The 25,275-nt window shown below is 45.5% G+C and overlaps 1 protein-coding gene across 2 annotated transcripts in view; it reads right to left on the bottom strand.

Moving 5' to 3' along the window:
• HOPX (HOP homeobox) overlaps positions 1-25,275 on the bottom strand; it is a 245,833-nt gene that overhangs the window by 198,253 nt on the left and 22,305 nt on the right. Inside the window, exon 2 of one of the 2 annotated variants that reach the window (XM_085636632.1) lies at positions 13,422-13,589. The exons of the other annotated variant lie outside the window; for it this stretch is intronic. The gene's annotated coding sequence lies outside the window, so the exon portion shown is untranslated. The remainder of the gene's footprint in view (positions 1-13,421; positions 13,590-25,275) is intronic. 2 annotated transcript variants of the gene reach the window in all.

Raw genomic sequence — 25,275 nt, 5'->3', positions numbered from 1 at the left:
GTATGCTCATGAGATATCGCAACATCTCTGCCCCCCTGACTGTATGAAAGCGTGGCTCTCCTCTTGCCCCGGAAGCAAGGCTTGCTAAACGTCCTCATGGCTATCTGTATTGGCCCATCTAGTCCACACTCATCAGTGTTTCTGTTGGGTATTGCTAACTTTGTGCAATCTTAGCATCTGATGAAGGGGTGGGGCAGTGTTTCCTGTCTGGCTAGATTCACCATGGATAGTTTCTGACAGGCTTCAACTGATGCAAAATGAGGCAGTCTCGTTTCCACTCCACCCACCACTCTCCTGAGAGTTACGGGCGGGCAGATTCCCAGCTTCGAGTTTCACCCAATGCACGTTTCAAAACATGGGCGAGGGAGGGGTGGAGATGAACAACAGCGCACTACAGATAGGCCTCGGCCTTGTTAGATTGTAATGGGTGTTATGCTTCCTCCCTTGATAGTAACCGGAAGGAGGGTGTGAGCGCTGAATCAGCCAGGCGTCTCTTACACGTGTGTTGATGCTTGGGAATAGACTCCATGTGCCAACTTTAGCAGCCTCTCACGCTGGGAGTTGCCCTGTTGCATCCTCGGGCAGTCATTTCCCGCCTCCGAGGGAGCATACCATTGTGCAGGTTTGTTGAAGCCACACGACTCTTCAGTGAGCATAAAAGCTTTTTTTATTAACACGCCGATTATAAATGGATTCAAATTTGGTTGTTCAAAATTGAAATTTCAGGGAGGGTTCTTCTTTTGTCAGTGGCACGGGGCAAGGGGCACAATCCAGCGCAGACAAGGGTGAAAATAAAATGAAACTTGTTCAGGGTTTATGGAGCAAACACGTACTGTTGTTGTCCATCACATATCGAACATTGTTCAAATCGTGCTCCGTGCGGTCCACATGCAAGCCCCTCTAACATCGGACATGTACATATGGGTAGCTTACATTATACTCACAAAACAAGAAAGTGCATTAATTGAGCTTCTGTTTTCTTTTGTGGCTCTTGATAAATGTCTATTTTTTTCGACATGCGAAGAAAAGTGCGTTTTTGGTGAAAAGCCGTATATTCTCACCTACTATTCATTTGTTAAAAGCCTAAGGGGCCTACATGGAGACTCCCTGGCTTGCACAAAAAGCCTTCTGTGGTATACTGTGATCTATTAATCCTGTTAGTGGACAGCGTGCGTCAGACAGCATGGCTGTGGCCATGTGCTCTCAATACAAACATGCACAAAGCGTGGCACTGGCGGCCCTCGCAGGGCAGCGCGTGCTACACCATTTCAGGGCAGCGTCAGGCAGGCGTTGGGGTAGAGGGATGTGACGTCTGCACATTGTTTTTCCTTACATAGTATCTGCTGCTCGAAGTGTTCTGGGAAACAATGCGCCTCATGTATGAGGAAGCCACGCACCTTGCTGCGCTGCACTGCGTGACAGGGAGCGGGCAGGAATGCTCTGTATTTAGGTCAATATGGCGAAGTCCTGTCCTTTCCCTCGTGCTGGCTTAATTTTGGCAACCTATCACCAACGCAGGCACCCTTGCACCATGGTGCAAGGGTGCCTGTGTTGCATGCAGGATTGTTTTTGTGCAGGAAGAGGCCCCTTCCTGCACAAAACCAATGCCTGGGAGACATGTTCCTCAAAATGCAGCACACACAGAAAGAGGAAGAAATGAGGCGAAATAGAGATATTTCTCCTTGCTACACCTCCCTGGAAAGGTGTACGTTTTTGTCCCATCCTTAGGTTTACGAGTTCTCGTAAATCTGGCGATGTGTCAAAATCCATTGGAGTTGTGTGGGAAAACCCACGCAACGCCCATGGAACGCCTACCCAGGGCAGAGTAACGCCATGCATTGATTGGCGCTGCTTTGCGTTATTCCAGATTTTTGAAGCCACTCAGAGTCATGCAAAGTGGCTTTGAGTGGTATAAAAAATCTGAGGTTTGCGTCATGCATGCACCACATTGCGTGCAGGGGTGGCTCCTCCATGTGGGCGGAGGAGTGTCGCCCCACTGCTTTCTCGCAGTGCGAGAAGCATAAATATAAAATGGTATTGTAAATACCATTTTATTTTTCTGCTTCTCACACTGTGAGAAACCAGAAGAGTTTGATTGGAAGTGGGTGGGTGGCGGTCCTGCTCCAGGGGAGGAGTGGCTTGCCCACTGTTGTGGGACCTGACTGTTTGGTCGGCACCAGGGCCGACCAAAAGAGTCATACGCACTATCCCTTTTCTCCATGTAGGATGTATGCAGCCTACATGGAGAAAATGGCCTCCCCATAGACGCCTGTGTGGTCAGCCATTGTAGGTTTGTAATTGGCTTAGGGGAGGGGAGGGAGGCTGCCTGCATTCTGCGAGGACTCTGAGCGAGACGACGGGACGCAAGACCGAACTGGGCTGGCAAAGGTAAGTTTTTATTTAAAATTACCCCCCCGCATGACCCCCTCCCCGCATGACCCCTGACCCACCACCCGCGATTCATGCCAGCTGCGACTGATTGCGTGATGCAAATGTTACTCAACCCTCTCATTAATGAGGCCTAATGTCTTTTTCATATGGTGTATTTTCCCCCCAAAGAGTGTTAATGTTAGCCAATTAGCATCGAATTTTCCCTATTTGTATTTGAAAGACTTTCTCTGCCCTCTCACCCACTGGGCTGTTTAACCCTCCAGAAAAAGAGCAGAAAGCCAGGAACACAATTTTAGTTGCATTTCACTAATCTGTTAAATACATTACCCCCTCATATGTCCTTGTCCAAGTCCTTACAAAAGGGAGGCAATCCTGCCTCAATACAGGCTAGTCCAAAACGGTAGTATTTCTTTTATTTTTATTATATAAACCCCTCCCACCGCCATGCCTGTTTTTTTTCTTGTCCGACATGGCGGTCGGAGCGCTGGTGTTTCCTCTTCCGTGTCTGTTCCTGTTGCTGCCTTTTCGTGCACTGGGGCTACGGTGCGGTAAGTTTTTTTTTTGTGTATTTCGACGCAGACCTTACCGGTGTTCCAGTTGGTCGTGTCCCTGCTCTGTTTCCTGAATGCTCTCCCTGTGCATGCGCTTGGCTGGGGCGGGGAGCTTTCCTATGCGTTTGGTTTACGGGTCGTTCCTGTGCTGAGGGTTTCCAGCAGCATCCGGCTCCCGCTGTCATGTTCTGTGTGTATGTGGCTGTGGGGGAGGCGCGGGCTGTCCTTTTGGCAATTCAAGTCTCATGGGTGTTGAGACTTGATTGTTGGGAGGAAGTATTTAGGGGGAGTTGCTGGGCATTTCCTTGTTTGCTCTGTTGGTTCCTGCTGGTGTTTGGAATTTCTGCCTTGGCCATGGATAATGAGGATTCCTCTCCGGTGCCTGCCAAATTTCTTTCTAAGAGAAATCATGTACAGGACCTGCAGGAGGATGACCTGTTGCAAATTTCCTGGTCAGATTTACAGGATCTGAATAATTCTGCTGTTCAGGCTGTCCTGCTTGAGCCTTCTGCCAAGAAATCTAGGGTAGAAGAGGATGAGGACAGGGACAATTCCCTTAAGGAAAAGTATATCCAGGGTGAAGTTTTTTCAGACATGTTGGCCCCTATTCGTGAGGTCCTGGGGTTTGATCTTAAATCCTTGGTGGATGATGGCTTTTACACCCAGTATGCCACCTCAGTGGTGGATGACCTGCCTTTTAAGGATGTTATTAAGGACATTCTAGATAAGGAACGGCTTGAGGTCTACAAGCAGGGGAATCCTCGCTTTTTGGGAAAGAGGTATTGCTTGGCAGAGTTTGATGTCCAGTTTCCTCAAGTTCCTAAAGTCAATTCTATGTTGCCCTCTATGGCTTCTTTGTCTTCTTTTTCTTCAGAGGAGGCTTCCCTTGCTGATCCAATTGAGCAGAAGGTTGTGTCAGCTTTCAAGTGTTCTTTTGCTGTGTCTCATTTTGGGATTCGGGCTAGCACTTACTCCATCTATGCCTCGCAGGTCCTTATCAAGGAGTTCGAGAAGTTGTTTGACTGTCTTAAGGATTAGGGGGATCCTACTCCTACTTTCTCACAGATGGAGATCTAGGCGCGGGTTTTGTCCGATGTGACTTGATATGCTGTTGGCCTTCCCCTCGGCTGTTGGGGCAGCAGTGGCTGGTCAGAGGTCTCTTTGGACAAAACCTTGGTGTCTTGATGCTGCTCAGAAGGCCTTGATTCATAAACTGCCTTTTGATGGTTCCCAGCTTTTTGGAGATGATTTAAACACAATCATGCAGCGGTTTGCAGAGGAGAAGAAGTTGTTAAAGCCTTTTCAGAGTGTGCAGAAGAAGAAATCCTTTTTCCATAAGCAAGGCTCTCAGGGTGCTCTTTCTTCCCCTCAGCTCTTTCGTGGACGGGCCCGTGGTGGGGGACTGCATTCCATTATAAATTCTGGCCTCAGCAACAGCCCCAGGGTGCTGGGCAAAAGTGACTATGCCAACAGGGCCGGCTTTAGGGCGGTGCGACCGGTGCCACCGCACCGGGTGCTGGCATCCTGGGGGCGCCCGGTTTGAAAGTTTATTATGCTTTTGAAGCACCTGCTGCAGCGTTTCTTTCCACCGGCAATGACCAGGCCTCACATAAATGTCAAGATAACTCGGGTGATTAATTATCTTCCTGCAGAGAGATCAGCATTTTGTATAGTTGAGGGTTTGACTTAGGTGAAGTTAGTGCAGAGGGTTAATATGCCTGCTGCAAAGAACGTGTACGAAGTAGATTACAGAGTGCGTACGAGCAGGTTACTGCTTTCAAAAGAGGCATCCTTTTGTTACTTGCAATTTATAACTTAAAGTCCTAATAGTGCGCTATTAACTTTCATCCTAGAACTGCATACACACTGCAAAGTATACATTATTAGAACATTGATTAATGTTGCAAAAAGGGTTAATTTGGCTAGAAATCGCTTCTTATTATTAAAGAAAACTCCCAACTATGCGGTTTCTTTTTCAACTCTGAGTTTGTGCTTCTACACACCAAGCACTCTTAAACTATACTGCCTACCAGTATGGATGACATGTGACTCCTCCACTTTTAATCCTTTGGCTTTTGTAACATTTCCTATACACTGATTTACACACTTATGATTGATTGTCTCTGTGTAATGTGTGTGTGATGCAAAGTGCAAGGACACCCTACACTGGCATGAGTGGCGCTATATAACTAATTCAATGCATCTGAGAGAGTGTGGTTATGGAGACTTGGTCACTGTTAAAGGGTGCTAGTGAGAGAATCCGTGGTGGAGGTGGTCATTGGGGGGGCGCCAACAAACATTGTCGCACAGGGCACCACCAGCACTAAAGCCGGCCCTATATGCCAAGGTGGGGACTCTGTTCCATTTGTTCCTGGATCAACGGTCAACTCTAAATTCCGACCAGTGGGTCCTGTCGATCATCGACCAGGGGTACTAAATTCCATACCGGGCCCTCCACCTCTGGCCTGTTTTTGGGTTACCCTGTTGTCAGGAGACCTCATGAAGAGGTCTGCTATGTTGTCAGGTGTGGGCATGTTGCTGGCAAAGGGCGCTGTTCTCCAGGTTCCAGAGGCAGAACGGGGCCTGGGTTTGTATTCCATGCTCTTTTTGGTCCCAAAACCTGATGGTTCATACCGCCTGATTCTGAATCTCAAGGCTTATTAGTACGGCTGGATCATTTTCGGATGACCACTTTGCAGTCCGTCATTCCCCTCATCCAAAAGGCCGATTTTTTGGCTTTTCTGGACTTAAAAACACTTATTTTCACGTTCCTGTCCACCTGGGAAGCCAGCAGTTCCTGAGGTTTGCAGTGAACGGGGGCCATTACCAGTTTCGGGAGTTGCCTTTCGCCCTCTCTACTGCTCCCCTGACTTTTACCAAGGTATTGGCTCCTGCTGTGAGGGTTTTGCAGCTTCAGGGTTTCTCTGCGTTTCCCTATATTGATTATTATTTGATCTCTGCTTCCTTCCTTCATAAGGCTCTTCTGGGAGTGGAGGCGATGATGGCCATGTTCCAGGGTCTGGGGTTCAAGCTGAATCTGGTGCAATCTCATCTGGTCTATGTTCAGAGACTGCAGTTTATCTGGGAGCATTTGAGACACCGTGCTAGGGGCGGTGTTTCTCCCTCCTGCTTTTATCTTTACCCTGCAGCTTCTTCCGCGGGACCTGCTGAGTCACCCATCTGCCCAGACTCGGGTTTGGTTGTGGGTCCATGGGTTGATAGCTGCAACCATGACTGTGGTTCCTTGGGCTCGTCTGCACCTCAAGCCTTTGGTGAATCATCTGTTATCTCAGTGGGACCCCTCTCACACAGGTTATGACACTCTGGTTCCCCTCTCCCCTGTTCTGGTTCGGGACTTGAGCTGGTGACTTTGCACTACCAATCTGGAGAAGAGGGTGTGTTTTCAGCGTCCTCCTCCCCTCTTGTTGATAACAGACCCCTGTTTTTGGGGTAGGGGGCCACATTGGAGTCCTTAGAGGTCAAGGGTCAGAGGTCTCAGGAGGACATTGCCCGTCCATGGAATTGGCGGGAGTTGAGCGTCCATTTGGCAGGCGGTGCTGTTCTTTCAGGTTCTCCTCCAGGGGGCGAATCTGTTGGTTCGTACCTACAATTAGGTGGCTTGCTGTTACTTGAACCGCCAGGGGGGGACCCGGTGCGAGTCTCTGAATCTGCTGGTTTCCATGATTTGTGCCTGCGTGGAGTCTCACCTGTTGGCATTGAGGGATGTTTACACTCAGAGTCACCTGAACTTTCATGCGGACAGCTTGAGCCGCAACCTTCCATCCTTAATTAGGTTCCATCTGTCTGTTCCTCTATTCTGGGAGCTTTATCTTTGGGACACCTTTTTGCTTCCCTGCACAGCTCCCTTCTCCCTTGTTTCTGTTCCGAGATGGTTTGTCCTCAGGTGTGGGCGGTGGATGCCCTCTCGATTACTTGACCTCTGGGGCTTCTGTATGCCTTCCTTCCAATTCCCCTCCTCCCGAGGGTGCTGCAGAAGATGCTTCCTTGTCACCTTTGGTTCCCGCTGTTGATGCGGTTGGCCGGGGGCAGGTTTGTCCTGATTCCTGTTATCCCATGTTCCATTTCAGTTTCCTCTTCTGTCTTTGCATCATCTTCCTCAGTTAAATCTGAGGGCCTGGCTCTTGAATGTTTGATGTTGGAGGCTTTGGGTTGTTCTTCTTTGGTGGCCTGTAATATCCAGCAGTCACATAGGCCTTCTACCTTTAAGAGCTATGGTAAGCATTGGGGTTCTTTTGTCTCTTGGTGCTCTTCTCATGGCCTGGATCCTGTGATTGGTGATCCGGCCTCTATTCTTGATTTTCTTCGGGATGGGTTTTTGAAAGAACTTTCCTCTTCTACTTTGACTGCTCAGTGGCTGCTGTTCGGGCATGTAGGGGCCTGGGGGCCTCCTTGGAGGGCATTGCTCCTTTGGTGAGTCGGCTTCTGCGGAGTTTTCAGCTTCATCGTCTGATTGCTCCTATGATTGTGCCCTCTTAGGATTTGCCGACTGTTCTGAAGGACCTACTTTTGCCCCCGTTTGAGCCTTTGTTGGAGGCTGATTTGTTGTGGTTGTCTGCTGAAGTGGCTTTTCTGTTGGTCATCACCTCTGCTAGGCAGTTGGGTGAGTTGGGTGCTTTACTTGTTTCCTTTCCTTATTTGTAGTTCTTGCAGGACAGGGTGGTTTTGCGGCTTGACCCAGCTTTTCTCCCTAAAGTTTCCTCCAAGTTCCATTTGCAGCAGGAGATGGTTCTTCCTGATTTGCCTGGAGAGGGGGATACACTTGTTCCTTCTACCGTGGATGTTCACAGAGCCCTTCAGGTTTACCTCCAGAGTACTCTGGGGTTTCGTCTTTCTTCTGCCCTGTTTGTTTCCTGTGGGGGTGTGGCCAAGGGGAAGAAGGTGTTTACTTCCACCATCAGTCGGTGGGTGCGTTTGGCGGTTTGCCAGTCCTATAGGTCTGTGGGTTTGTCTCCTCCAGCTCAGGTTCATAGTGTTTGATGCATTCGGTGTCCCCTTCCTGGGCTGAGGCAGCTGGGGTTTCTATCCAGGAGATTTGTAGGGTGACTACCTGGCAGTCCCATCAAACTTTTGTCCGGCATTATTCCCTTGATGTCTTACATGCCTCTGTGGACAATTTTGCTGTTCGCGTCTTGAACGCTGTTGTATCTTAATCATTTGTTTAATTAAATGTTTTGTACTTTTGCATGGATCCCTGGTGTCCTGCATTTTTCTTCATGTTTTTTTCTGCTTGTGAGATACTCACTTATGTAAGGACTGGGACGAGGAGGACATTTGAGGGGGTAATGTTTCGTTACTTACCAGTAATCTTCATTACCCTGATTAAGGCCCTCATCGTCCCAGTCCTGTTCCCTCCCTCCCGCTATGTTTGTGTCTGGACTTGTTGATAACAGGCGTAGCAGTGGGTGGGAGGGGTTTATATAATAAAAATAAAAGAAATACTAGCGTTTTGGACTAGCCTGTCGTGAGGCAGGATTGCCTCACTTATGTAAGGACTGGGACGAGGAGGACCTTAAGCCGGGTAAGATTACCGGTAAGTGACGAAACATTATAACACATCAGTCATTCCTCGCTTTTCAGCCAACAGCATGTTGCATTGTGGGTCTTGTAGTTTTGCCTTAACACTTTCTTTATACGTTCACAGCTACAGAATGCAAAGTGATGTCGGCTAAAATACCAGAACTGAGCCAAAATGTTCTACATGACATGGAGTCACTTCTGAGGTGTTTTAAAATGTTCCAAATCATCTAGTCCATTTCAAAATCTACCTGTTTTACAGATAAAACCAAATGTAAACTCTGCTAAGATATTTTGTGAGGATTCACTCTTATTTACAAGTCATGCACTAAAACGAGGATTGGCAATACCAATTGTTTTGTCTTTTGTGTATTGGAAAGTTTAAAACTGAGCTTCACATCAAAGATACAACATGGACAGTAGCAGCGCAGGTTTCGTAACACAAAGAATAAGTAAAGCACAGGTGGCAAGAGGAACATCATATGAATCTCGTAGTCACACATACAGTAAAGTTACAATCCAGGTAGCTAAGACACTAAACAGGAAGTGAGAGGAGTTAAGGGACTGTTGTACTCTCTCTGTGAACATACAAGAAGCACAACACACTTGGAAGAAAGAGGCAAACCTCTAATAGAGTTACCATACATTCATTTACTCAAATAGGATGATGAAGCCCACCTACCTAGTGTGGTACCGTTCATTAGTGGGTTCCACATCTAGCACTGTAAATATCCAAGAGTGAAGCTGTTCAATTGTTGTACAGTATCTTAGTTATGAGTTCCCTAGTTTTGGTAAGGTTATGTCCTTTACTTTTACATTTATGTTCTCTCTTTGTTAAACTCTCAGACCTGTAATACAATTGTGTGCCAGTGAGTAAAAATATTTTCACTGGTGTCTCCATGCCACAAGATTAACAAGCATTGGCATAGCCAATAGGTCTCGCTTTTGGGACCTTATAAGTGTTTAGCCATGCAACAGTTGCAAAACTAAATACTTATAAGGTCCCAAAAGCGAGACCTATTGGCTATGCCAATGCTTGTTTCTGTTTATTACTGCTCTGTAGTAATGGCGGCGCATGGGTGGCACTAATACTACATAGAAGTAATAAACAGGAAAAAAAAAACTGGCTCATGGATAACATCAAAGCGGCCGTGCGGCCGCAAAAGTGATTGCGATCAAACATCAAAGCGGCCGTGCGGCCGTGAAAGTGAGGCGCACGAGCCCGCGCACATGCACTGTAGCTCTAGGCTACAGTGGTAGCACTTTTTTGAGCCCTCACAAAAAGTCTCGCCAGACTAGCGCATGCGCTGGGTCAGGCGAGACCTAAAAACAGAGGGTAGAGCAACAGATCCTGCATGTCTTGCTGCTCGAATATTGTGACTTTGGGAGAGGAATTTCCTCAAGACTACAGGTATCTCACATCAACTGTTATGGAAAAGTCTATGGTCTAGGGCATGCAATGCAAGTTAATTCTATAGATCCTTTTTTAATTCATAAGCAGTGGAAATACCCCCTTCTTCTTAGAACAGGTACTCCGGGGGCAGAAATAGTGCCAACTTTCCTCTTTCAGAGGACAGCACAGCAAGGGCAGCAGCAGGGCACACTTTCACCAACACAGAATACAAACTAATCAGGCAGCAGCAGTGCACATTTTGCTTCTTCACATCATTGGTACAATATGGCAGCAGCAAAACAAGCATCCCTGTAACAGAAGGGAGCAAGTGGAATCTTCCATTCCCCACAGGCCATATTCAGCAGGACAGACTAGTACAAGCTTTCGTCAGACAGAGAACATGTGCAGTTAAGGCATGAGTGACCTGCAGGCTAGAGACAGATCTCTAGTGCTTAACTCACTGCGGGGAATATATAAGTGGATGAATTTGTGAGTTCAGACCCCATTGTTACTTATTTATATCCCACGTCAACATCCTGAAAGTCCCAAGTTTTTCACATTTTGAGAAGTAACAATTGTTATTTCGAGCAGCACAGCCACAGCCTAAGTAACTATGCTCTATACAGACACAAAGGTGGTAACTGTAGTGCTGCAGCGTAATTTTGGTTGCGCAGCGCGTATGGTGCGCGGTGCGTGTAACAACAGCACACACACCAGTGCTCGTGTGGGTGCCGACTGCCCCCGAGTGGGCACGCCCCTTTTCTTTATTGTGCACGCCCTGCCCGCTGGCGGGAGTGCATGGGTGCGATATATCCAGCAGCAGCCGGTGACAACTAGACCGCTCGGTTCATTACATCCCATCCCAACTCAGTCTCTTTTTCTTTGGCCGTAGGTTGGTTCCTTCATCACCTGACAGGCGTCATCTCTTAGCTGGGAACTTGGCCTGGGGTTCTCCCTCAACCGGTACCTGGGGTGGCCACTCCGGTCGGCAACACCGGACTCTGGTTGTTCAGGGGATATTGTCGCCAGGGCACAGGTGCCGCTAGATGGTGATTCCAGCCCTGGATGCTCCTCGCAGGGTGCCATTGGGGTGGACGGTTGCAAAAAGAACTATTGATGGACAGAATGCAGAACAATGTCATACATTCACCCCAGTACAGAGATCTGGGCCAAAATCCATGTTTTTTTTGCTCATCCATGCCATTCCAGTTTGGACCCAGCCATATGCAAATCAGTCTTGACCCTGTGCCCAATGGGAACAGTCCAGCCCGAACTGCCAGGCCAGGTCCTCCCTGGACTGGAAACAAACAAACTGCAAAGCCATGTCTTCCCGGTCCAGGGAAGACATGGCTTTGCAGTTCGGACTGGACTGTTCCCATGAGGCACAGGGTCAAGACTGATTTGCATATGGCCATGTCTGAACTGGGGTGGCGTGGTGAGCAATATAACGATGAATTTAACCCAGATCTGTGACTGGGGGTGAATGTTTGGCCAATGTGCAACATTCCGTCCATCATCTTGTGTGTTTTGCTGTTCGCCATATGTGGGAAGGGTATGCCCAGATGTGGGTCCCGTGCTCACTACGCCACTGGAGTCAAGCTATCCTGGCTGAAGAGGGGTGAAACCCCGAAACCGGTCCTAGGATGCTTGATTCCGGTCCAGGGAAGACATGGCTTGGCAGTTCAGGCTGGACTGTTCCCATGAGGCACAGGGTCAAGACTGATTTGCATATGGCCATGTCTGAACTGGGGTGACGTGGTGAGCAAAATAACGATGGATTAAACCCAGATCTGTGACTGGGGGTGAATGTTTTGCCAATGTGCAACATTCCGTCCATCATCTTGTGTGTTTTGCTGTTCGCCCTATGTGGGAAGGGTATGCCCAGACGTGGGTCCCATGCTCACTACACCACTGGAGTCAAGCTATCCTGGCTGAAGAGGGGTGAAACCCCGAAACCGGTCCTAGGATGCTTGATTCCGGTCCAGGGAAGACACGGCTTGGCAGTTCGGACTGGACTGTTCCCATGAGGCACAGGGTCAAGAATGATTTGCATATGGCCATGTCGGAACTGGGGTGGCGTGGTGAGCAAAATAATGATGAATTAAACCCAGATCTGTGACTGGGGGTGAATGTTTTGCCAATGTGCAACATTCCGTCCATCATTTTGTGTGTTTTGCTGTTGGGGTGGACGGTGGCACGGTGTCCATCAGAGGCTCGTGTTGCTCCGATAAATCGTGCTCCCTGGGGATTTGGGTGCCACCGGTTTCTTGGGCGGAGCGAGGTTCAGGTATTCTTTTAAACCAGGAGATGTTTCTCGTCACCCTCTCATCTCCTCTCGCCACAGTGACCATAGTCCCCTTCACGTCAACCACTGTCCAGAGGCCCGGTTCGTACCTGGTTCGGAACTTGCCCCCTGGCCTCCTGTCTTTCATGAGTACGGAGTCTCCTTTTCATAGTTCTCTGGGCACTGCTCTCCGGTCCTTGCTAGCAGGGAGATTTTGCCTTTTCCTCCGCTCCAGGACATCTTCCTCATTAAAAGGGGCGGGGTCCACCCTGGGTAGACAGGGAGCGTGTCCCGGCGAATACCATTGAACATTAGCGCCCACGGTGTGCATTTGGTAGTACAGTGCGGGGTGCCTCTATATTCCCGGAGGAATGTTTGCAGGTGGCATTCAGGGTCCATGTTTTCCATCACAGCGATCCGCAATGCCTTGTTGAGTGTCCTCATGAACCTCTCAACCTCCCCGTTGGCTTGAGCCCATTGGGGTGTGATACGGCCATGTCATATGCCGTGCTTCTGCATGAAGTCATGGAACTCCCTTCCTTTGAAAGGGAGCCCATTGTTGCTTTTGATTTCCTCCGGGCACCCGAACATTGCAAACACTTTTTCCAGTATTGGGGCAATGTGGGAGAATGCAGGAGAGCTGACTACTTCTGGAGTGGCTGTCAATCATCACCATATTTGCCCAACCGTCGGGGAAGGTCCCGAAGTCGATGCACAAAGTTCAGACCATGTGAAAGCATGTCTTCCCTGCTTTCATTTGCAACACCACAATGTCAATTATAGTATTCCTTGAAAATGCAGTTTCAATGCACGGTAGACAAATGATTAAATTGATTAAATTGATTTATAGTCAGTAGTCGACGAATAACAAAAAAAAGTAGCCGAACTGTGAGGTAAAGAAGGATGACGTGAGAGGGAGAGGATTGGTCAATATAGTTTACAGTTTGGATGCCTTTTATCTCATGAGAAGCACAGGCGAAACATTTCTTTAAAAACTATCGATTGTAAAATACAAAACTGCACAAAGAAGTGTCAGAACACTGAAAAGTATTTAAAAAAATAGGTTAACAGCAAACCAAATTGTAGAAGTCCATCCCCATTTGCTTTGACCTCTGTGTTGAGTATTTGTCAATTTTACTGCATGCTCCAAATCCAACACTAACATGTTGTTCTACACTTGCAAACCTAATCTCGGAAAATGTACTGACTACTTCCGCTAATTCGTAGTACATACACCCAGCCCTCTCTTTTTTATCACAGTACTTACTTTTATGAGGTTGGTGTTTCTGCCTCCGATAGACAACTCTGTTAAGCTACACCCCTACTCTAGGTGCAGATGTAGATAAAGTGTCTTCTCCTCTTCCGGCTCTTGTTCTGTACCACAGGAAACCTTATGTATCGACACCTCACTTGCCGGGAGATGGGGGGTCAAATACTAGGATGAGGAAGAGAGGACATAAGATTATGAAGATTGCTTGAGTACCTTTGTCCATGAGGAAAAACAGCGAAACCAACTATACAGTGTGACTTGCCAAATAACCAATGGGAAAAATAGTCTGTAGCAGCCAATTATTTTTGATCCCACTTAATGACAGCAAATCTGACCAGCGACAAACCCAAAAAAGCTGCAACTCAGAACCACCAGCATCTGACAGAAAACCAAATAGGCCATAGCAAACCTGCGTGGCTCAAACTGCTCCTGCTTGATTGGAGGTAAAACAGTTTCTGTAAACCTAGAACATTTGCAATGATCATGCACACTCACACAATGGACATAAATGGGTGGAAATCTCTATGTGGGAGTTTCACAGGCGGTTTAAATGGGTGGGAAGAACAGGAATGCCTAAAAAAACACAAAGACAATGGGCAGAGTGCCATTCCTTTAGGTTGCTGCACTGTAAAAATGATTTGCTGACAGGTTCCTGATCACACCATGCCAGCTTTGGTTGAAAAGTCCTTCAGGGAGGTATTGTGCTTAGAAGCCTATTGGAAACAGTGCTTGGAAGCATTCCATGAACTGTACCAAACTGGAATAGTGGAACCTAAACCTTACTGAGCTGCCATCTCACCAGGAAACTCTACAGGAAATGCAACACCAATGGTTTATAATCCCATAGTGTTGATCTTTTGTCCTCCTGAGGGCCTCCCTCAGACCTATGTTGGAACCCTACCTAGGAACTGTAAAATGAATGAAGAAGCAAAATCAAAAACGACTCCTCTCGGATTACAATATTATACACTACTCCTGGGGTGTGAGAAGGAGCAGATATATTGCTGAATAGCAGAAAAACACGCAGGATAACGTGGTGACTGTTAGAGAAAAGAGGCAGAGGCCTGATTAGTCGTGGGAGTGACCCCCTCCCACAGAAGAAAACCAAACACAATCCTTGTTAACAATCCTGCTTGATTGAACAAAGAAGGATGCAAAAGAGGAGTATTTGCTGGACACGTTCAGCCTCTCATAACCCTCCAGAGAATTGAAGGAGATACAAAAAGGCGGGCCCGTGACTAATAAAATGACAAGAGCCCAATTTGAGGCCTGAAGATCAGATTCCTGGATAAAGTGGTAGCAATGCCCCCTTCTGGATGTAGAAAAATTCAAACCTCTGGAGATCGCTTTGGAAAAGGCTTTAAACATGCGAAGAAGACTAAACGGAATATGTCTGCCAAGTGTCTGTTGCAAAATTCCACACTCACCTCTGGTGGGATTGTCTACAGTGGCTTTAATCTCTTGGATGCCTCTTAGAGTTGTATGCACTATCACTGTCTAAGTCCTGGACGACATTCTTCCTTCCAAAGGCTGTTGAAGTCTCCAACAATTAACTAAATTGAAGGGTACTCATTTAACCTGAACAGGCTCTTCTGGGAGTAGAATCGGTACACTGCATGCTGACATGTGCTGTCAGACCCAAGACGCAATCACAACAGAACTGCCTGACAGCTCCTTATGTAGCATCATGGCTTTGAAAATCACTGGTTGAAAGATTATCTATGCTCTTTAACTTGTAATTTAAAGAATGATCAGATCCTATGAAGGCGGCAACACAAGATCTTTGAGGGACCTGTTCTCGCCACCCTCTGAATCAATTTCAAACCCACCACCAATGAGGCTTGCTGGCCCTCAAGTGGAGCTGCAATATGTAAACTGTTATACACCAGTGGTGTATACTGGGGTGAACCCAATGTGTCATTAGCAACTCCTATGATCTGGATATGAAAAAAACACTCACTGGTGTATGAGTCCCTCCCGTGATCTCCTGGTGGGAGTCTGTATGTAAGTGTGGAGCAGTAACACCACTCCCCAGTTTGCCTTTCAGAAAGCTTGCAATGAGTATGAGCCAAGGGGGGGGTGTGGCTGCTCAGACGAGGATGGTGGACGCAGCCTGCTAGAGCTCGGCTACTTATCCTCCGCCATCAGACAAATTATCCTACACAATGCATCCCGCCCAAGACCACAGAACTAAAGAGTCACAGAGGTGAGCAGTGGCAGTGCAGGGGCAGTGAAGGAGAGTCACTAAAAGTTTCCTGGCCTCGCGAACAGCAAGCAGACACGGCGCACCTCCAGGTGACACTGCCTACAGCGGAGCAGCGACGCGGCCTGCAAAGACCTAGTAGGCCCTAGATTTAGCCCAGACAGTTAAGGGCAGCAGCACAAAGAGAGGCCAATTGTGTGTGCTTGGTGGGACCTGCAGCTCAGCGGACGCAGGAGTGACCACCGCCCTGGGCGGATGCGGGGGCCCGCTGCTGACGTGGCCTACATAACCTACAAGACCACGGAGAACCCAGGGGACGCGGCAGGCCCGGCGGCTCCATGAAAAGACACAGAGATCGACTAATTTTTTCTCCCCTCACCTACCTCCCCAACGGCCGGCCCCTTTAAAAGAGCACTTGTGTATATAGAAGGGCCCGTGCATAAGGAGACAGGAGTGGGCCCATCAAGAAACAGAACAGCAAGACACGGGCACATCGGGGGGGACCTGTGGTATCTTCCTCCTTCCCTATGACATAGTATAGATTCTATGGAACGTAGAACACAGTTTGTGAGTAAAGGATTCTCATGGCTTCAGTTGCGGACTGGTGACTGATGGCTGGGGTGTGATGAATAAAACTCCATACTTAATGATACCAACGTGTTCCTCGTTTATCCTTAACTTTACATTGGCAACGATTACGGGATTGGAAAACTAGAGACATAAAAGAAACACCTCAACATCAACTGAAAGGGTGAACTCACGTTCAGGAAGGAAGATAAAATATTCGAAGAGAATCGTGTTTCAGAAACAATTCTGTGCGTTGCAGATCTGTAAGGTACTGTGTTGGTTGAATATATCCTTTCAAACAACCTAGATCATCTTTGAACAAACACGGAAATTCCTGCACAAAGTGATTAGCTGTACCTTCCATCTTTTGTATCTGAACTTGCGGTTCTGCATTAGGATTCAATGTAACTCCCAACAAACGTTGATGTGGCCAGCCAAGTAAATTATCCCCTACTTTTGAAACATAAATCTTTCCAACAATAATTTTCTTCTCCATTTATATGCAAGCATCAAAATACCCCAACATACTAATGGGTTGACCTCCATACCCTCCTGGATTTACATCCATTTTTTTAAACTGTTTTAATTTTGAAACCATTTGCAGAAAACATTTTTTGAAATTATAGTCAAATGTGAGCATGAGTCAAATTTCATTTTCAGATCAATACCATCAACTTTAACACTTCCAATAGGATGTTTGTTATCCTCACCACCACTAATCTGACAAATTATCTCTTTTATATCTTTATTTTGCAATTTCTTCTGTTTCTATCTGCAAAATGTTATAAAATGTCCTTTCTTGCCACACCCATGACATACCAAATTCAAAGCTGGACAAGATTTAGAATTAGCTTTGTGTCCAGACTTTCCACAACGAAAATCGGTTCTCTCCTCACATTTCTACAGGTAAATCACCTTTTGAACTATTTAAAGGGAGGACTCCTAATACAAAATTAAGCCCAAGTTGGATGATTTGGGGAAAAGGCATCAAAGACAACAGTGTTGGGAGTTGGCGGAAAAAGGAGGAAAGGTTTCAAGTAAAAAACAAGATAAATTATGATAAAAGGAAGAATGTGAAGATGTTTCATGCTAAAGTTGGGGATGTTGTTAGAGTTAAGGCACCGGTGGGAACGATGTCTTGGTCTAAATTTACTAAACCTTCCCGAGTTGTTAAATGTTTTTAAAATGCTGTGAAATTACAAGATGGGAGGATTTGGAATCTTAGTGGAGTTGTGATTCTAAAAACACTTCCAGATAAATTTTGTGGTAGTAATAATCAACCTGATCTAAGCCATTCTAACAAAGTCTGGCGAATGATTGGAAATGAATTGCCAATAGACAATGATGTCCTATTGAGAGGGGAAAATTGATTCCTGCTACATCTTAATAAAGAAGTTAATGAGGAAGCTCATCAGGGTCATCTTGGTATAGTAAAAACTAAGGAAAGGTTAAGATCTAGTTTTTGGTGGCCTGGTATGGATTTGGAAATTGAACGTGAAGTGAGAGAAGGTTTGCTATGTAAAGTTAGTGATAAAGTTCTATTTCCAAGAACTTTACCCATGGTTTGTCGAACTCAGCCTAATGCTCCCTGGGAAGATGTGGCCATGGACATTGTGGGTCCACTTTCTGGAGAACACACCACACCTTATTTATTAGTCCTTATTGATTTATATTCAAGATGGGTAGAAGTGTCAAGTGTGTCTGAGGTGACTTCCAACAGTGTCATTTCTTTCTTAAAAGAAGTTTTCAGAAGAGAAGGTTTTCCGAAAACTTTCTTAACGGACAATGGTCCTCAATTTTGTTCAAAACAGATGGAAACATTTTTGGAGTCATGTGGAATAATACATAAGAAGTGCTCAATTTACCATCCAGAAACGAATGGCACTGTAGAAAGATTTAACAGGGTGATAAAGGAAAACATTCAATTATCAAGAGTTAATTCTTTATGTTGGAAAGATGAATTACAGAAGTGTATTTTAGCCCATCGGTTCTCTCCTCACATTTCTACTGGTAAATCACCTTTTGAACTATTTAAAGGGAGGACTCCTAATACAAAATTAAGCCCAAGTTGGATGATTTGGGGTAAAGGCATCAAAGACAACAGTGTTGGGAGTTGGCGAGAAAAGGAGGAAAGGTTACAAGTAAAAAACAAGATAAATTATGATAAAAGGAAGAATGTAAAGATGTTTCATGCTAAAGTTGGGGATGTTGTTAGAGTTAAGGCACCGGTGGGAACGATGTCTTGGTCTAAATTTACTAAACCTTCCCGAGTTGTTAAATGTTTTAAAAATGCTGTGAAATTACAAGATGGGAGGAATTGGAATCTTAGTCGAGTTGTAATTCTAAAAACACTTCCAGATAAATTTTGTGGTAGTAATAATCAACCTGATCTAAGCCATTCTATGGTGTGTGCTGAACCAAGGAGAAGTGGACGGAAGACTACCTTGCCTTCACATTTGAAAGACTATGTCAGTTAAATATTCTATTGTTTGTTTCATGCTAAGGATTGTTATGTAGATCTAATCTTCTATTGGTTGTTTCATGCTAAGGATCGTTATGTAGATCTGTAATATGTAATTGTATATTTATTATTCATGTTTATTAGAAGGGAGGTGTGTGGTATCTTCCTACTTCCCTATTACATAGTATAGATTCTATGGAACGTAGAACACAGTTTGTGAGTAAAGGATTCTCATGGCTTCAGTTGCGGACTGGTGACTGATGGCTGGGGTGTGATGAATAAAACTCCATACTTAATGATACCAACGTGTTCCTCGTTTATCCTTAACTTTACAGGACCGAGGCCTAAGCAAAGCCAAAGTAGATTGCCCTACTCCACTGATACGCATCGGAGCAGGTATTTCCATGCACAATACAGAACGACAGACTGGAAAGATCACAACGAGTGAGAGACACCCGGCGCCAGAACAACGAGAATTGGCTCCACAAAACCACAAGGCAGACTACTGCTGACACAATGGGTGTAACCATTGCTGGTGCAGAGATACAGTAAGCCTTCAATATCTACCCTGCCATAGAGAACCACCCTGCATGCAGATCAGTGAGGCAGTTAGCCTTACAGTATAAGCCGCCACGCACCAAAGCAAATGGGAAAGTAAAATGATGCAGCAGAATAAGTCAGAAAGAAACTAAGTTCCGGAGGAAAAAAATGAATTAATCCCTCTAGAGGACTTAAATTAATGTCCAATTACTTTTTATCTACTAAAAAAACAATTCTCAGGAGTAGTCCAAAAAGGAATATTTTTATATATATGTATTTTCTGAGTAGGACAATACAATTATATATGCACAGTTTATATATACAAACGACAACAACAACAAAAACAATACATGCATCTAAACAAGAAACATCAATCCTAGTTACCCTTATTGTATAATACGGATGTGGAAAAATTCCAAACAATGATTAATAATAGCAATCCGTACAGAAACGAAGATAGCCCTAAAGAAAAATGATACACAACCGAGGGATGTGCAATAGATTATTTTTCTATTTGTTTAAACTTTCGCAGGGCTTCTCCAAATTGTGGAGTCGACGCGTTTCAGCCCATCTATTTAGGGCCTCATCAGGATTGGGGGCAAAAATGAAACCTTTTCTTAGTTCCAGCTGTCTCAAGGACAGGAAACAGGGGACTATCCGTGTAGAGGTATTCTACTAATCTGTTTTGGGATCTCTGTCGAGGCAGCAATTACAGCTATAAACCGCACAACTAGTTATTCGGGTCGTGTGGATTTGAATCTCTTAATACGTCCACGCCGCGGGACAAACCGTCTGCACCAGGACGCCTCAATTCCAAGAGCAATGTGCGCACAGTCCAGAAACACAAGCCCATCAATCCACGCACCTACATCAAATGTCGAACATGGGCCGACTTCGATCTGGCACTGGAGGCCAGACTGGCCAACCACCTCTGCTCCGATCCCAACTAGACAAAATACCAGGAGTAACAATTACAGATCCCATGTCCAGTAAGTTAGACGCGGTCTGGGCCGCAGTGGAGAAGCTTGGCACCACAATGGAAAAAACATGTACCTCGCTCGAAAGCAAAATCGACAAGGTGGCCCTTGAGTTGAACCTTCTTCATGTAGACCACCGGAAACTTGCTGACAGAACACACATGCTGGAAGTAACTATAGCGGAGCTCTCCCCCAAGGCACAAGACATTGAAAAATGCTTCAAAGAGCTTGTGACCTGCATGAAACTACTCAAATACAGAGCAGAAGTCTCAACAGGTCGCTCTAGGTGAAACAATGTGCGAGTCATAGGTCTTCGGGAAGGTGAAGAGGGAAGAGATGCAAATGCCTACATGGAAAAATTGATTCAGGATTTGTTACCAGAGCGGTCACAATCACAACACTTTGTTGTAGAACGAGCCCACAGAGTGCCGGCCTGACCCCCTCCTCAGGGGGCAGGACCCAGACCATTACTGTTTTGTGTACTGAATTACAAAGACAGGAACACAATATTATAGGAGAACAGAAAGCTACAGAGAATACAAGTGGCAAACAGTACAGTAATGCTCTTTCCAAACTACACAGTATCGGTCCAAAAACAGAGATACTCCTTCCTGGAGGTGAAGCAGAGGCTTCGTAAACTGGACCTTAAATACTCTCTGCTATTCCCTGAGCGCCTACGAGTAGTTGTAAAGGACGAGGCCCACTTTTTTTATACCCCCATGGCCGCCTGGGAGTGGCTAGACTCCACAAAACTGAAGGATGCTGCCCAAACAAATAGGAAATCTGCGAGACTGTGCCTTAATGCGGAGTCGGACAACGCAGGGGGAAAGGAGACGCAGGAAACAAACGCTGTTGCTGTGTCACATTCCCAATCTAGAGCAAATGAGGATGGATCAACGCAACCTGTTACAAGCAGCAGCGGAAATTGGAAGTCCCCTGGGCGACTCACTGTTGGAGGAAAGCCTGCATGCCAGAACAAGTGATGCAGAATCCATTGACGAGATCTCGAACTCACAGGACTCAGGAACCATAAAGGTGATTACGCCTCAAACAGCAGATGACATTATATAGTGAGCTGATGTCTGTCCAACTGACCTAGACCATGGTGCTGAAGCATTGACCACACAAGTACCATGAGACTTGAATTGCTCTGTAACTATTGTCTCCTTTCCTAACTGTGACGATTATACCACCCTGCTTTAGTCACAATTAATGCATGAGTGACTATGGACACTAAGGGCTGAAAACTCGTACTCACACAATCGCTTCCTGGGCTAATACTTTAAACTACACAATTGATTGTGCAACCCCGGTTACTGCTTACCTTTCGACAAATGGGGGATCACAAACTCTCTCATCCACATTGACATACATCGCCAGGGTGGCCCGACCCACTAGCCATCGTTGGCATGTCTGTTTGCTTTAAGGTTTGGACGATTGCATGCTGCATTCTCGCCCTACTAGCATTCTATGTTTTGGTTCACGTTAGTTTAGTTACCCAACACACACCAATCTGATCTAATATAAACGACAATGTGGAAATGACGTATCACATGGCCCCACCCCTGTTTTCCATCACAGGTAACATGGTCACCCTAGGGCCTCTTATTAGTACTTGGTTCGCACAACTCCCCGCAGAATGACATCCATCAAAATATGCACATGGAATGTTAGGGGGATACACACTCCTTCCCATAGGTACCTGATTTATTCCTACCTCAAGCAGAGTGTGTTAGAGGTTGTCAAACCAAACGAAAAGTCCATTAATGTGTAAGAATAAGCGGCATTTGGGGCTAACGACGATCTTAAAGGGGGCAAGGAGTCGTTCAATTACACCTCAAAGGGACAATACAGCCCCTCAGGCAGATAACAACTATATGGACGCCATGGTGAGCGAAGCTCTTCATCCAAAATCTGATTGGTCTTGGCTCCCAAGTGTCCTGAGTGCCAAGTCAGACAAAGATCTAGGTACCTGACAGGATAAAGCTCTCATTGTAGGCCATAAAGTGAACACAGTTGACATCTGTTCATGGAATATAGAGGGACTGGCAGCAAAGGTAGATGACCAGGAATTTCTAATCTTCATTAGAAGGTACCAGATAGTCCTCTTGCAAGAGACATGGGCACAAGAGGAAATTAAGCTTCCAGCATGTTTTTGTTACAGTAATCCAGCTATCAAAATAAAATCGAAGGGGCGAGCTGCCGGAGGACTGGCTTTATACGTAACAGTGGATCTAAAAATCAAAATCGAAGAAGTAGAGATTGATTAACCGAACGTACAAGCAATTAAGGTTTGGCCTCTTAGTCCAGCAAACATGATCCCATGTTGATAATAAACATGTATACACATCCCCTCGGTAGCAGAAAACAAGAAACTATTGATAAGATACTGAGTCTACTGTCATCGCAAAGCATAATGAATCCAGTACCTCGGATCCTCTTGACAGGAAATTTTAATATGAATCTCTTCCAGGTGTCGCCTAGGAATCAAATATTTGACATTATTGATCAAATCTGACACATTCCGGCGACTGAAGTATTCAAACAACGACCTGATCGAATGGATGAAGAAGTGGAGAGAAACTTGGAGCACCATGGTCTTCGAGTATTGAATGGCCGGATGGATCCGGACATTCCAGCTCAAGCGGCTCTTTACACGGAAAAATCAATAGCCGTTATAGATTATTCTTTAGTATCACTCCCATTTTATCAGACGGTCACAAGCTACCAGTTGGGCAATAGGCTGGAAAGTGATCACGAGCCACAAATGATCAGTTTTAATTTAAATATTTCTCCACACCAACAAATTGACCCAGAGTTAGGTCAGTCCATCGGTCTTAATTATAAGAGGCCACACTGGTCAGTAAGTAGATTACAAAATATAGAACAGCAAGCAAGAGACCTGTGGGAAGACTTAAACAATACTGATCAAAATCTTTTGACCATTTGGGAGCAGTTCGCAACCCGTCTAGTAGAGAAAAATGCTGTTCAATCAAAAGTCATAAGTCATGGTAACAACTGCTACTTATTTTCCAAAGAAGATGTCCGTGCAACTCAAAACAGCGAAAAGGAAATTGAATCATGCCCTGAGGGTTCTAAGAAACAACCCATCATCCAGTGTCAGGTGTGAGGCCTTACCAAAATTAAGGTCTCTCTATAAAAAAGAGGTTTGGGCACAAACAAAAGCTGAATTAGATCTGCACTGGTGTAAAATTAATTATGCAGCTAAACGTAAAGATGTAAGAGAGTTCTGTAGACTGGTAAACCAAGCTAATGGTAGGAAACAACAACAAGTAACATCAAATATAGCGGAAGAATCCCGGGAAAAGCATTTGGGAACTACGTCAGGCATCCGTATCATAACAAATCTAGTTGAAGATGGAACAGGTGATAACTCAAGGGAAAACACGCAGTTAGAGATCCAGCACATAACAGTGGAGAAAATTATAAGTTCTAGTCGCCGGAGTGGTGCTCCGGGGCCAAATGGCCTCCCTCAAGTACTATATAAGGAAAATCGGCACTATTGGACAAAGACACTGACAAAATAATTTAATTATGTTCTGATGAACTGAGAAATTCCCAATAAATGGTCGGGTCAATTTTGGCCCCGATTTATAAAACTGGTCAAGCCTCGGACCCTGCAAACTACAGGCTAATAGCCTTAATGGATTGATAAGCAAAGTTTTTTGCTAAATGGTTGCTGGCAGAGTTAACAGCTTGGGTGGGTGCCAGTAAACTGCTGCCAATGAATCAAACAGGGTTTATTAAAGGCATGGGGACTATCATTAACATTCACATGTTATCTCTTATAATAGAAATGGCTAGGCGCTGCTCATGGAATCTTCATCTGTGTTTCATCGATTTAAGTTCAGCCTTTGACACTGTGCAAAGGAACATTCTTTGGAACAAGTTATCAAAAAAGGGAATTGCACCTAGACTGCTGAGAGCGATCCAACTGCTGTATATTAATACCTGGCCGAGAGTAAGTTTGGGCCAGGGTACAGCAGTGTAAAAAAAATGATAACAAGGAATAGTTTGAAGCAAGGATGTGTATTGGCTCCAACCTTGAACACCCTTTAGCTTGCCGACATCTCTTCAGGGTTGAACAGTATTAACTCTCACTCTCCATCGGTGGCCAGTTTTAAAGTCTCCCACTTACTGTACACCGACTATATTGTATTAATAGGTTATACAAAGGTGGGGCTGCAGAGATTAATTAGCGAAACTGCTCTTTATGCTTCATCTCAAGGGTTAAGGGTCAACTTAAAGAAGGGGGACAGCTGCACGATCTATATTGAGCATAGGCGGGTCGGTGTTGGACTCAGTTTCAAACTACAAATATCTGGGCGTAATACTAGATGCAAGTGGTTCGGGTAAGAATCAGTGTGCAGCACTACAGAGAAGAAATAACTCATTAACTGCAGCATTCGCTACCCTCCAGAATGACTTAAATGGGCTTTCCCTCAAACCGTTACTACAAGTTATGTCAGTTAAAAATGTTCCATCTCTGACATATGGTGTCGAGATTTTAAGAGGACGTGCTGATAATATCATCGACAAGCTTATGACAGGTACCTACCGTCGCCTGTTTAATCTCCCTCAGCAGACATGACCAGCGTAAATTCGACTTGAGTTCGGGCTTAAACGACCGAATTTAAACAGCTTAGGGGTATATTTGAAATTCTGTCATAAACTTAAATGGGATAATAACTCCACGCTAATGACAGTGGTCTGGGAGGCTATATGTGATAGAAAACATAAGCATGCCCATGAATATTTTATATTGGCTACAGACACATTTAAGGCTGAACAATTATGGGCTTTACCGCTCTCATAGGTGGCATTTAAAAAAGTTATAAATAGGTGCAGTAAAAAAATGTCTTAGCTACTGGATAGAGCAGTATTGGCAAAGAGATCCCATGCGTGGACAGTGATTACTTCCTATGGCATGCTTAAACCTCAGAGTTATCTAGGGGATCTGAATAGCCAAAGGGCTAAGCTGAAGTTTATGAGACTCCGATTTGGCAATAGCCAATTTCGTGGAAACATCCCAGCTTGGAAAAAGCTGAGTTGTAAAAGGGCATGCCGTATCTGTAATTACAA

Source organism: Triturus cristatus, chromosome 2_1 (genome assembly GCF_964204655.1).
Source record: "Triturus cristatus chromosome 2_1, aTriCri1.1, whole genome shotgun sequence".
In the NCBI taxonomy this organism is placed as follows: domain Eukaryota; kingdom Metazoa; phylum Chordata; class Amphibia; order Caudata; family Salamandridae; genus Triturus; species Triturus cristatus.
This window is presented reverse-complemented; position numbering and strand designations above follow the sequence as displayed.